The sequence below is a fragment of the Hylobates moloch genome, unplaced genomic scaffold, assembly GCF_009828535.3.
Source record: "Hylobates moloch isolate HMO894 unplaced genomic scaffold, HMol_V3 SCAFFOLD_5, whole genome shotgun sequence".
Classification (NCBI taxonomy): Eukaryota; Metazoa; Chordata; class Mammalia; order Primates; family Hylobatidae; genus Hylobates; species Hylobates moloch.
The window spans coordinates 43,236,021-43,250,687 of record NW_026652280.1 but is presented as its reverse complement, the minus strand read 5'-3'; the positions used below and the strand labels follow the sequence as shown (position 1 = coordinate 43,250,687).

The 14,667-nt window shown below is 41.5% G+C and overlaps 1 protein-coding gene across 4 annotated transcripts in view; it reads left to right on the top strand.

Annotated features, from left to right (window-relative positions):
- The window catches only part of FHOD3 (formin homology 2 domain containing 3), a 499,838-nt gene that overhangs the window by 128,999 nt on the left and 356,172 nt on the right, over window positions 1-14,667 (top strand). The window lies entirely within an intron of this gene.

Genomic DNA, 14,667 nt, shown 5'->3' with positions numbered 1-14,667 from the left:
AATTTTTACCCAGTATCAAATTCAAGGAAAATGTTGTGAAATAACATTGGATGCATTCAAAGGAATTTTAAAATAATTATAATTTGCCGTCTTCTCCTTGGTCAGAGGGTACTTTGGAATCTTACTTTGAGCTGTGCAGGCAAAAAGAATTATTCCACTTTTCTCTATTTGGCTTTGCTCTGTTGTTGACTATTCCTTTTGAGTTCAAGTGGAGGCCTCCCGGACAGCTGGTGGCCAGGGCAGCTGTAGTGACCCAACTCTAGTGTGCCCCTCCCAAGGATGGAGCTCCCAATTTAGCTGTTGGGTTTGTACATAAAATGCCACAGCACAGCAATCTGAGCTCTTGCTTTCTGTTTAAATAAAAAGGCAGATGCTTCACACATGTTTTCATGAATTTATATAAACCATGGAAGGAAAGAATGCTGATATTCAATAGGAACCCTGTAGCAACTTGTTACTTGTAATTTTTAGGTTTACTGTAAGAGGACACGCAGAAAGCAAACCTGCATCTGTGCTGACACTGGGTTGGGACTAACCCATGCTCTTTTAAGTGCCTAAGTAGTGGGTGAATGGGGCATCTATAAATAGTGAGTTAGTGTGTCTGACAGACCTCAGAGACTGGAGGGATTCCTTGGGCCAGCATTGTCTCATGTGGCCACGTGTGGCCAGGGAGGAACACAGCCGAGGGGAAGGAAGTGCACTCTCTTTTGCCCTTCTTTCCATATCAAGAAGAGTAGATCCTTGAGTCAGGGAGTTAGCCTGCTGATGAGCACTAGCTCTGGAGCATGGTCTACTGGGCAGACCAAAAGTAGGACTGAGAAAAGCTTTGTCCCTTCCTCGAGGAAGATACTGTATTGGCTTCCATGACTTCCGGAGGCATCTGATGCCTCCCAACCGGCTACCCTGCTAAGTTACACTTGATTAACTTTTCTGTCTCCTCTTGGACTCAATGTTTTATGAAGCTGAGCTTCTCTTGGAATGCGGAGCCTGGAAAGGGAGGAAGTGTGCCCTGGGCATTCCTTACAGTTGTACTGGATTCATACTGATCTGTCCACACTCTCTCAGGCCTCTGTGACAGCGCCAGGCACATGTCACTGTTGAATTAATTGATGGTGTACACTTGTTAGCAGAGGAGCTACAGTTGAGGGTATAGTCTGTGGTTATCAGATACAGTCAGATGTCATATGGGCCAAAACTTACAACCTTGGAGTCATAAACCAGCTGCGAACACCCAGGAAATGAATTGTTCTATCTGAGCCAATCTGCATTCTCCTCTCTCACTTGCCACCTGACACTGTAGCACCCCTTTTGGTGTGATTGAAGAACTTCTACGTGCCAGGCTGCCCACACCTGGTGATGCACCAGTGTCTGTGTGCTGCCTCGGGAGGTGACTGTGGGATATGAAGATCTTATATAAGATAATAGTTTTGCATATGGCTAGCACTTGTTGGCTCGGGACAGCTGGTTTAACAACCAGCCCTTAGATGACACTGGGTAGAAATTTGGTGTTAAGTATTTCTCACTCCCTTATTAAAGGATTTTTTAAGAGCAGTGTTTGCCTGAAGTAAGAACTGTCTTCTGGGAGAGGGGTCAGGTGGGACTGCTAGTTTTTGGCCAGTGTCTTTTAGCTTATTTGTGATTCACATAGATGGTTGATACATTCCTTGCCCATTCTGGTGGCTTTCTGACCATGGGGGACTGTCTGGTGGCAGTGCAGGATAATAACTAGGAAGCCTTATGATCTGAGGAGTGTAAATAGTAAATGGAGACATCTCTTGTTAGTCTTTCATTTCAGCTGTTGACTCCTCAGTAGTGCTGGATTTTTTATGTTTATCATTGTCTCTTTCACCCCCGCCCTCTCTTACCCAGAAGACAAATGGTGAGGTTAAATTTGGCCATGACTCAGCCAAAGTCTAGTGGTGGCCATCAGGAAAGAGTGTCAGAGGTCTTAGAATTGGCACTCGGGCACTTGAACTGTTTTTAGTTTTCACTAAAGTTGAAACTGTTCTGGTTGAACTTATTCTGGTAATAAGCTGAAAACAATGTGCTCCTGGGTGTGTTTCAAAAACTAAAACACTTTTTAAAATAGAAATATAGATTAGGGTAGCTTGCCACAATGATAGTCATGTGTAGGGAAATACACACAAATTGAACTAAGTCTAACTTTTATGCTTAGATAACAAAAAGATACTTTTGAATTTACCAAATACTCATGCAAGCAGTCACCAATGAGGCATCTGGATAGCTTCTTTTGTAAGACTGTTCTTATTCTTACAAAGTTAGTTGGCTCTGAAAACTTCAGTTGATCCAAGAGTTTGAGTTGATATTTCAAGGATGTTAAACTTTGCAACCCAAAACAAAACTGAGATTGCATATGATTGGTTTTTATGGCTTCAATTTTAGAATGAAAAAGACAATAGTGATTGGCTTAACTTTTTTTCTCTCTTTAGAAAACATTTCATAGCGGTAAAGGTGATACATACTGTTGAAAACATATAAATATAGCTCTGGGTCCAGGGGTGTTGCTGGCAGATTTTTTGAAATAATTTTCCAGAATCAGCAGTCAACAAGAAAAGAACAGTGACTTGCAACCTGGAAATCCAGCTGGGACTGCCATGAATGTTTGTGGTAGTTTGGGATCATATGCCGGTTCTAGGGGACAGCAGGTCCATGCTGGTTCCTGGGTGGCAGCCCCTGTGTAGATAGGCAGTCTATAGTGTGGGGGAGTGGGTACCTGAAGAAAGAGACCTGTAAAGGAGTCAGCATAGCATCCCAGAGCCCTCTCTCCTGGACTGGGAGACAGTCACAACTTTTGGAGTGGCAGTGGTGTTTCAACAATGTATACAAACCTTGTTCTAATTTTAAAAAGCTATTTAATTAAACTCCATATTTAATTTTTTTGAAAAGGTGGCATGTTCACATGGTTGCAACTTTGAGAAGTATACAGTGATTTATAGTAAAATATCTCATGTTGTTATTCCCTCTCACCTCCGACTTTGCTCTCTGCTTCCTTCCCTCAAACTTCCCACTTGGCCGCCACATGTAATCATTGTTATTAATTCCCACATGTTTTTGTGGATGAAGACAAATATATGTAATTTACCCCCTTTTAAAAATAAAGGTAACATACCATATATACTTTTTTCCATTTACTATTTCTTGGGGCTCTTCCTGTACTGGTAAATAAAGGGCTTCCTATTTCTTAACAGCTGAATAATATTCAGTTCCATGTATATAGGAATCCTATTTAACCTATCCCCTGTTGAAGGATAGTTGGTTTGCTGTCTATTCTTGGCCATGGTAAACAATGCTGCAGTGAATAACCTTGCATATATGACATTTTGCACATGTATAAGTTTACCTGGAGGATAAATTCCTGGAGGCAGGATCGCTGGGTCAAATGGTCTGTATACTTGCAATTTTGATAGATGATATCAAATTGCCTTCCATCGGGCTTGTTCTAATTCCCTTTCCCACCAGCAGTTTGCAGCCAATCAATGTGAATGTGCTGGAATGCTTCTTAGGGCACCAAATAGTGATATAAAAAGCGTGTTTTACATGCAGGTCTGAAATGCACTGTTCCAAAATGTGACCTCACTGCTTCCTGATGGTGCAGGGGTTTTAGTGAGTCCTGCTATTGTGTAAGACAGGTGAACTCTGTGCAATAGTTCTTGTTGTCTCTGCTCAAGGGCACACACCCAGTGGAGCAAGAGCAGGCCTGAGGTCCACCTCACTCTGCAGGCTGACCTGAGGGGCTGCTTTTCTCCAGTGCCCCAGCAGTAGCCCTGGCTGAGAAAGCCTTTTTGAGAAACAAAGGATTTGATTTATTTTTGAAAATGTTAATTAGTGTCCTTAAGTAAACATTTGATAAATTAAATCTGATTAACCATTGACTGAAGCCATTTTTATCAAACCTGTAGGAAGGTTGTATCAGGAAGATGAGCAATCAGCTAAAAATTTTAGTATTTTTGAAACTGAGCAGAAAATGGTTAACATTTTACCATGTCACAATTTTAACGTGAGAAAGGAAACCTCCCGGCAAGAGGTTGAGAAACAGACCAGAGCGCTCCTGTTGTCTCCTTCCTAGGTCATTCCCCTTCGTGGCTTCAGTTTCTCTGCCATTCCTGGAGCTCTGCTTCTTGGAGGTACGCATGTCCCTCTCACCCTTGATTCCTCCCCTGCCCTGCCCTCGATTCACACCCCCCCCAAACTTCATGTTCAAATCCTCATTCTGCTATGCTATGCTATTCTGCTATGAATTCAAAATTTTTAAGTAATGAAAACTTTGATAAGAGCAATATACACTTATGATTTTTAAAAAGCTATAATTTTTATGATTTAATGCCATGATTACAATTTTAGGATCTCATTGGAGATCAGATTGGGTTCGACTAGAAAATGAGCAGGTGTGGAAAAGGAGGTTGGAAATGGTCTGAACGGAATTTGAGTGAAGATCTCAAAGTACATGGAACAGCTGATGTCATCTCGGCATATTGTTTCACCACAAAAGCAAGGTCATCTAACAACATTTTGTCACGGTGAATCTGATGAGAATTCCTAAGTACACTCTGAGAATAGAAAGAAGGTAGATGCTGCGGAGGGGGTCTGCACTGGAAAACCTCTGCTGCCGTTTCAATGCGTCAAGCCACCTTGCCTTATAATAGTGAACAATAGTAGAAGTACCTGGAGGCTCCATAGAGGGGCTGTGTGCAGTGAGCATAGTGTCGAAGCACCATGTGACAACAGTACACACTTCTGAAGGTGGAAGAAAAATGACATGAGAACAAGAAAGAGAAATGATTGCAGGCTCTTACATAAATGCAACTGACACGTGGGTTTTTTTACTAACAGTGGTATAGAATGAATACAGTGGTATAGAATAACATATTTAAAAATAAATCAAGAATCCCTATTCTGTTTCCTTATCCTGCTGTTGTTTTTCACGGCAATCATCACCTTATACACTTAGTTCTGTATAACACTTGTTTTTAAAACCCATATTTGTTTCAACATGATTGACATATTAGGGACAAATTGAGCATAACATGGATTTCACATTTGCTGGTATAATTTTGTTTGCAGAAGCTCTAGGTGAATGCAGAAAACTGCCTTCAGCTGAACTAAGCCACATAGGAATACACAAAACACACACCTACACACACCTAAAGCATCTCCCACCTACCTCAGTTCATGTCTCATTTTTGAGCCACACCCATCCACATGCGGAGTTCCAATATTCTCATTCCTGATAATCCTCCATCCGTCCCACAATTGCAAGCCTTTCCGATGCCCACTTCCACAAGCACACTTTGGTTTCTTCACAGTACAGTGCCATATTTTTTGTAGCATTTATGTATTTATAAGCCACTTAGTGTGTATAAACCTGTGCTGCGCTTTTATTAGGCTCCTCTTTTTTCCCCATATGCCCTCTGGTGTTATTGTGAGTTTTTTTTTTTTTTTTTTTTTTTTTTTTTTTTTTTTTTTTTTTTTAGCAACATGTATGTTGTATTATAACAGAACTGCCTGACCGTGATTGACTTGGGTTTATTGTTCATGTTTATTGTCTTGTCCCCTCTCCTCCTCCTCCCCTGGTAGAATGTCAGTACCTGAGGGCAGAGCCTTTTGATGGGTCACTCACTGTGGTGTCCTCAGGACCTAGAACAGTGTCTGGCACAAAGCAAGTCTCGATAAACATTTGTTGAATGAATGAATCATCAGATCATTTACTAGAAATAGCACTCTAACTATATTGTGTTGTAAATTAATGTTCTATAATAAAGAATTACAGCAGTCTACCCTTATTTACAGTTTTGCTTTCAGTTACCTGTGGTCAACTACAGTCCAAAAATATTAAACGGAAAATTCCAGACATAAACAATTCATAAGTTTTCAATTGTCTATCGTTCTGAGTAGCATGATATCTCTTGCCCTTGTCCCTAGGCTGAAATCATCCCTTTGTTCAGCGTTTCTGTGCAGCATACACTACCTGGCCGTTAGTCACCCAGTGGCCATCTCAGTTATCACATCGGAGCCATTGTGGTACAGCAGTGCATGTGTTCATATAACTGTTATCTGACTTCATAGTGTTCCCAAAGCACAAGACTAGTAATGCTGGCAGTTCAGATAAGCCAAAGAGAAGCCATGAAGTGCGTACCCTAGGGAAAATGTGAAAATTCTTGACTTGAAAGAAAAAAATTATATGCTGAGGTTGCTAAGATGTATAGTACATAAGATATTTTGAGAGAGACCACATTCACATAACCATTATTACAGTATATTGTTACAATTGTTCTCTTTTATTGTTGTTGCTAGTCTCTTATTGTGCCTAACTTATAAATTAAAGTTTATCATAGGTATGCATGTATACAAAAAATATAGTACACATAGTATCCAAGTATTCAGGCATCCACTGGAGGTCTTGGAATACATTCCCATGGATAAAGAGAGGGACCACCATATTATAGTTAAGGGGCATAGAATGGTTAACGTAGCTTATCAAGGAATGGGAGGGATGGAAATGTGGAATGTGGGTCACCCAGCTTTTTAAAATTTGTATCTAAGAAAAGCTTTATGTTCTAACAACCTTTAATTCAAAGCCAATTAAAAGTAAGAACAATCAGAATAATAGCAAAAGTGGCCAGATCCATGAATATAAGATTATGTTCCTTTAGTAAAGATAGTGGGGAAAAAAAAAGACACCAACACTGGTGCTTGACTCCAAAATAATTTAATATAGGAAAAATTAAAAAGTGTATAAACATGGTACCTTGATCTGAGTTTGTTTTAATGAAAATTCTTGTTATTGAATTGTTGCTTTAGCACCAGTCATGTATATTTAATATATGTATATGGTTAATGCTCAGTAAATGAGGGCATGTGTTGAGTGTGTACCTATAATTGGTAGTTGGAATAATAGATATATATGTGTACATAGACACACACTTATATGCATGTGACTTTGTGCTGCAACTCTGGGAAGCACTTCACACACTATTTCTTTTTTTTTTTTTTTTTGAGACGAAGTCTCGCTCTGTAGCCCAGGCTGGAGTGCAGTGGCGCCATCTCGGCTCACTGCAAGCTCCACCCTCCGGGTTCACGCCATTCTCCTGCCTCAGCCTCCCTCCCCAGTAGCTGGGACTACAGGCGGCCACCACCATGCCCGGCTAATTTTTTGTATTTTTAGTAGAGATGGGGTTTCACCATGTTAGCCAGAATGATCTTGATCTCCTGACCTTGTGATCCGCCCGCCTCGGCCTCCCAAAGTGCTGGGATTACAGGCGTGAGCCACCGCACCTGGGCTTCAAACACTATTTCATTTCATCCTCACAGCAGCTCTACATGGTAGGGGATGCTATTTTTCTCATCTTTCAAATAAGGAAACTGGGGCACAGATAGGCTAGGTAACTTAATGGGGATGATGCAGCTGGTAATTGGTGAACCTGGGACTGCGGTGCAGAGCCCATGCCTTCATGGGGGCTGACAGCATTTAGCTAGGTCTTGGTGATACCAGTTAAGAATATTTGTCCCCTGCCTTCCAGGAAGAAGCCATGGAGATGTCAGTGGAAAATAACCATGAGATTGGTACACAAGCGAGCAGAGCCTGAGGAATTGTGGGGACTGGGGGAGCAGGTGCCTAAGTGCCTTGTGTGGTGGGCTCCCCCTCCATTAACTAGATGCTTTGAAAGTGCCTGCATTCATTGAAATGAGCCCAAAATACCCCAAAAGCAGAAAGCGTAGACATGTGCGTGAAGGAAGGAACTAAGTTCATTCAATTCCTACCTTGTTGTAAGCACTGGGCTAGTCGCTTCTCATACACTGTATTAGTAACTGAAGTTGTCAGATATGAGCTTAGTGTAAGTGTTTTTACTTGTTCTGTCTCATTTAGTCTTTACAATCCTCCTGTGACTGGTTCTGTTATTATCTTCATTTTCCATAAAACCCAAAGAATGTGCCCAAAGTCACATAGTTATAAATGGTTTTGTTTAATCATCACCACCAACCAGTGAGATAGGAATTATTCTTAGAAGTAAGCACACACAACCAGGGAGTGGTACTGTTAAGATTTGAACGCAGGGCTGTCTTGACAGCCTTTGCTTTTTCCATTTTAAATAAGGCACACATTGAGTTGAGGTGTGTTTCTAAGAAAAATATAAGAGAAGATTTGAGACAGTGATTAAGTTCTTCCAAGACTTAACCAAAATATATATGTACTTAGAATAATGGAGATCTTATATTTAAAAGAAAAGCAGTTAGCAAGTTGAATAGCAATTAGTCACAGAAGATAGGAGCCATAGATTTTAAATATGGTAACTACGAGACGAGGAAGATCACACTGCCAGCAGAGGAATTCATCTTAAAACTAGAGCTCATCTTGCCTCTCTTAAAAAAAAAAAAAAAAATCCTTCTTGGTTCCCACTTTCTGCAGACTATGAATCTTGGCATGTCCGCTCTTGTGGCCAGTCTCTCATCACCTCTCAGGCCACTCCTACAGGCGGCCCCTCTCCATCCCTGAATGCTGTGTGTTTTCATATAATAACATAGCAGTGTTCATCCCTCTTCCCAAAGGGAGAACTTCTTTCTTTCTGGCAAAATCCAGTTCAAGTTTTATTACGTTGGGGAAGACTTCTCCAGATCCCTCAGGCAAAACTGAGTTGCTTCATTTCTCTTTCCCAGATCTTTATCTGTTTCACTCTTGCAGATTTAATAATGGGTTGCAACCAGTGGCTGCTATGGATCACTCTCCAAATGGCTTAAGGGTTCTTCATGGATCGAGAGACTGTTTTTTTCATGTCTGCACTCCTGGTGCCTGTCAGTACACCCAGTCAGTGTTGATGAAATGGGTAGATGGATGGACGAATGGATATGTAAATGATTCCATAAAAATGTGATACGTGGGTAATAAGTCATTGTAAATTAGGAACTATTGCAGGCACTGTCACTGGATGTATTTTTTATCCATAATGAATGTAATTGCTGGTTTTAAAAAATCGTTTCTGAAAATTCTTAGAAATTAGGATACAAAATAGGTTTTGAACAAGGCATGTTGTAGATATGTATCTTCCTTGGCTTGCAATTAGGAAATGTTAACATTTTATGCATTAGCTTTCCTGACTTTCCACATTCTAGGCATTCTCCTAGGTTCTGAGTGAAGTGTTCTCTGCTCACCTTCTCTGTCCTCTTGGCTAGCCTCTGCCAGGAACATCGATAGCTGTGGTTCTTGGTTATTCTGTAGCTCGCCTCTAAGGCATGTATTATGCCTTAAGATTTTCATTATTTATTGGATTACTCTTGACCTTGACTCCCCAAGCAGATGATAAATTCTTAGAGGGCAGGAATCATATTTATACTCTCCCCGAGTCCTCTAGCATTTCTAAAGTGGTAGGCATGTCTGTGTAGTAAGCGTTAAAGGATTTTTTTGTTGATGAGGCCATTACTTTGTTGTTTCGTTTTGACAAGTTGCAAAATGCCCCCTTCCTCCATCTTTGGAGGAAGAATGAAGGCTCATGCTCTCTTGTGAGAAACACAGACCCCCTCCGGCCTGTGAAGTGTATAGGAGGTTTACCGCAAGGATGCAGGAGTGTCGTGGAAAAGAGGAGCCAGAAGAGCAACGAGGCTCCTGAGGGCGGGGCTGGGGGCGGGATGTGAAACAGAAGTTCTTGAGAGAGCCAGGCATCTGTGTCTGTCTGCCTGTCTTGTCACATGGTCTCTCTTCCCTTTTTTTCCTAGGGCAAGTGCCACACCTCTTGACTTTCTCTGCTGACTGGGCCCTCTAAGAATTTATTGCTCTTTGAACATGACAGCAGAATGATCATTCCAGGGACCATCACTAACTGTTTTTTTCAACTTCAGAATATTTCTTCAGAGGAGGAATTTGATTGGTTCCCTTAGGTCAGGTGTTCTTCCTGGTACGGTTAGCTGTGGCCAGAGAGATGGGGTCACTGGGTGTCAACATTTTCAAGCAGGATTATGGAAACACATCTTCAGATGACAGTGTGGGCTGGCTAGGCACGCCAAGCTTCTGGAGTGAAACTTGAAATATGTTTTAGCAGCAGTCAGCCGGGAATGTTAATTAAGGGGCCACTGTCATCATTGCTTGGAGTAAAGATAGAGGTACCCTCTACTGCCTCATGAAGCTTTGGCCTAGGGAGTAGCACCTTGTGAAGGGTCTTGAGGTCCAATGAGAAATTGAGGATTGTTTTCGCCAGAAGTCCCTGCCACCAGGAAGTCTGGCAGAGTAGCATGGTGGACTGAGTGTCCCCTTTGTGGATTACTGTGCTGTAAGAGTGAGACGCTGGGCTTCCTTAGAATGTTGTGTGTGTCTGCTGTGTCTGTCTGTCTGAGGGGGATGGAGTTATACCTTGTATAATATGATTGCTGCCAGTCTTAAATTCGTAAACTTCAGTAGGAAAAGAGAAGTGAAGAACTAAGTAGACTTACGATTAATGAGATTTAGAGCCCCAGCAATGGGTGCAGAAAACACCCAGTTTGCTATGGAAGGCTCCAGGTAGGTGTGGGGGCATGTGGGACTCAGTTCTTATGGACAACTAGTATGTCAAAGAGGAGCCTTCATCAGCTTTTTTGAAGCAGTCTTCATTTTTATTTGCTACAAGTGAAGTTCATTCCTTTGCCATGGTAGAAGAGAACAGCTTTCAAAACTATTTTTAGCTTGTTAACACACATAAGGAATTTTTAGGATTGAAGAACTCATCAGGAGATCAAGGTGAAAAGGAACATGCAGAAGGGCAGAAAGGAGACATGGCAGAACTGAGGGCCAGAAGGAGGAGCAGCTCCACACCCGTGGAGCTGTGTGAAGACATGAAGCACTTCTTGGGGGAGAGGCCTCCGCTGTTCCTTGCACCACCCAGAAGATTGCATGAAATTGCTGGCACTAGGGAGGAATCTTGTTTTGCAGCAAGAAAAAGTGAGAAGCAGGCCTGGTGAGAGCAGATCTGCGGGCAGGTCTGTGGGTGGACTTCTGGGGCTTGTTCTCAAGTTGGGGTGGAGTGTTCGACCAGACTCTGCAAGCTCACTGATGGGAATGGGCGCCTGTTGCCTCATGTGGGCACCAAACCTCTGCGCTTCTCTCTGGAGATCTTGTGGTTCTGGGTGTGAAGCTGAAGATTCAGAATGATACATTTTCATCTCTTCTTGCAGTTGAAGAGTCTTCATTTGAAAGAGAACAAAGATATAGGACTATGCCAGCCCCTTGGTGTTAATGATCTAAATTACAGGTTATTTCATTGTGCATGATCTCCATTTGCCACAAGACTAGGGTTGGGCAAATAAGCCAGTTTTTGTTTTTTGAGATGGAATTTTGCTCTTGTTGCCCAGGCTGCAGTCCAATGGCGCGATCTTGGCTCACCAGAACCTCCGCCTCCCGAGTTCAAGCGATTCTCCTGCCTCAGCCTCCTGAGTAGCTGGGATTATAGGTGCCCACCACCATGCGCAGCTAATTTTGTACTTTTAGTAGAGATGGGGTTTCTCCATGTTGGTCAGGCTGGTCTGGAACTCCCGACCTCAGGTGATCCGCCCGCCTTGGCCTCCCAAAAGTGCTGGGATTACAGGCATGAGCCACTGTGCCCGATCAAACAAATTTTTAAAATTTTAAAAATGTTTAATTCCTGCAAATCTGACAGTGATCTCTAGTAAAATCTATACAATCTATTACATGGTAGATAATAAGTAATTTTTAACAATTGAATCAGAAAAATCGTGAGCATTTCTGAATGATTGTGGAATTACCAGAAATGAATATGGGTTAGCTAGGAGTGAGTGTTACTCAGCCAACCTCATACTGGGGATAATATTGGGCTGGTAGATTTAGTTTTGCGGAATAGATTTGCAAGAGACTCTTGTAAATATCTGTGTGGGCTAGACGTTAGCATGAGTAGATGAAGTCACTATTTGTTTAAAAACAATCTGTTGTTATTGTTTTGAGTTATCAAAATGGAATGGGCAGACCAACTGGATGCCAAAAACCTGCCATGTTTTCATTAAGAACAAATCAGTGTCCTCTGTCTAGAGGGCATACTCAATACAATTTCAAGCGATACAGAGCTGATAGGGATAGCTAACATGTTGTATGACAAAGTTGGTAGAAATACTTGATATGTTATATATCACAAAGTTGAGATCTTGATAAATTGAAATCAACTAAAAAGGCTAAACATAATGGAAATGCATGTCCTGCCTCTTGGGCTAAAAATTTTATTATATGAGTATGGAAAGAAAGTTGAACAAACATTTATATAAAAGATCTATGTGTTTTAGTTGACTACATTTATAGAATATAAAGCTTTGTAGGAGAAGATGGCCTATAAAGCTTTATATTCTGTTAAAGGGACATAGAGTGCCCACAGCTGTGATGCTCTGTAAGCCATATCTCAGCAGGGCCCTGACTGTTTGGAGGGTGTCCTGGAAAGGATGCAGGAGGAAAGTATTGGATGGTAAGAGGGACTGGGAAGCCTGGCCTGAAAACCTGACACACGGGTGTGCAAGCCTGTTTCCATCAGTCAAGTCTGTCCTGAGGAAGGAGCAGGCATCTATTCTAGGTAGCTCCTGAGGGCAGTACTGCCTTTGTGGGTAGAGGTTGCTGGTGGACAGATTTGACTTGGGTATGAGCAGGCTTGATGGCTGCATCGAAGCTATGTGTTCAGTGGGTGGAGAGCTGAATTTAGTGGCCTCTAAGGTCCCTTCTAAATCTCAGATTCTGCAGTACTTGGACAATGTACATTTTGTTGTGATTTTAAAGCCACTAACATATGGTTTAGAGATGGGTTTATCACTATAATTTGGGTTATGTAATACTATAAAAGGAAACTGTGATATGACCATCCTTTAAGTGGGAAGGCCCAAGGAAGTTTCCAGAGAACCAAGAGTAACCACGACTGTTTGCAAAGAGTGAGTTTTGTTGAATATAATTGTGATGAGAAAATACAGTTGTTCCTTGAAAAATATACTGTGACTGAAGAGAGTGTAAAGGAAGCACATCACATGTGGTACCTGTCCCCAATAATGCAGTTTGCATTTAATCTGAAGGTGAATTCCATCACATAGATATGAAGACTTAAAGAAAAAGTCCTGTCTCCCTTTGGTGATTCTTTTTGAGCATTTCTGCTTTTCAGTAATCATAGCTTTGTTTGACCAAGCTAGCGCTGCCTCTCAGGGAACGGAGAGCAGTTATTACAGCTGGCATGGGCAGCCAAGGACCTTCAGGGCCATGCCATCTTGGAGATTTTCTTCAGAAAGAGGCCCTGATTACTCTTTATTTTTGCCCATGTTGTTTTACTCTGATCTGTAATTTAAAATCTATTATACAAAGAGTCCACAGAATGCCAGCTGGATGCTAGTTTAAAGATTTTTTCTTTTGCTTTTTATTTTTAAAAAAATTTAAATAGGACTGTCAATTTTGGTGTTTGCTGTTAAGAAATTCGTGAGATGCAGCTTTCTGTTTCCTTAATTTCGGTGGACTAAGATATCAGAAACAAAATCACCAGTGTAAGACTGTTCAAGGGGTCTTTTTTCCTAGAGAAGTGGGCAGGGATGACTCAGCCAACTTAATCTCACATGGAGGAGGGGAGGACCAGCAGGCTTCTAGAATGGGCCTCTAATGGCAGCCTGGTAGCTGTGACTCAGGGAACCCTTGCATGTATGCTGGGTGTCCAGTTCTGCCCATTCTTCTCAGGCCATGATGGGGTCACACGTGGAAGGGAGGAAGCAGGCAGGCAGGACCAAGACGGTGCTTGAGCTCATTGGTCACTGTCAACTGCAGAGGACAGTAAATGGCTCTTTCTTGCTGGTTTGGAAAAGCAGATGCTTAACTCATATATAATAATGGCTTTGTCTTGACTTTTGTCCACTGCTCTTTATCATATGTTTGGACTTCATTTGGGAGCAAGGGAGAGTGTAGCTTTTATTTTTGGTTTTATGATTTTCTGCCTTTTAAATGTAAAGCCATATCTTTCTGTTTCCCATTTCCTTCAGTTATTCAAATGTCTTAATGTCTTTAGCCTACACATTGAATCTTGCACATAATCATTTCTATGACCCCGGCTTGGTAGAACATCAGGAGGTGGATGTGCTCAAACTCTGCTCTTGCCCTGGAAGTACAGTTCTTTCAGAGTCTCTCTTAATGGGCTCCCCTGATTAGGTCAGGCTCACCTAGGATAATTTCTCCTTTGATTAATTCAGAGTAAACTGATTTGGAAACTTAATTACATCTGCAAAATTCCCTCATTGTTGTCACATAGTTTAACCTAGTCACAATGATGATATCTCATCACATTCACGAGTCTAACCCAGATTATATAGTGGGTACAGCAGAGAAGGGACTCTTGGAGGGCATTTTAGGATTCTGTCTACCATACTCCTGTAAACATTTACTCATTTAAGCCTCAAAGAATTACACAGGATTAGTCAGTAACAATTTTCCTTACAGAGCTTAAATTCCTTTCCACCTCAAGTTCACTCACTTAGTACTTTATTATGAATTTCACCAAACTCCCTGTATGGAAATGAGCTTCAGGACCAGTTTTAGCAGAAGAAAATAGGTTAACAAATTTATTCAATTAAACACATTGGGATTTTATTCTATCTAGAATATTCTGGGCATGTGGTCTAGTGCAAGGCTACTCAAAGGGTGATCTATAAATCACTGCTGATTGGAGA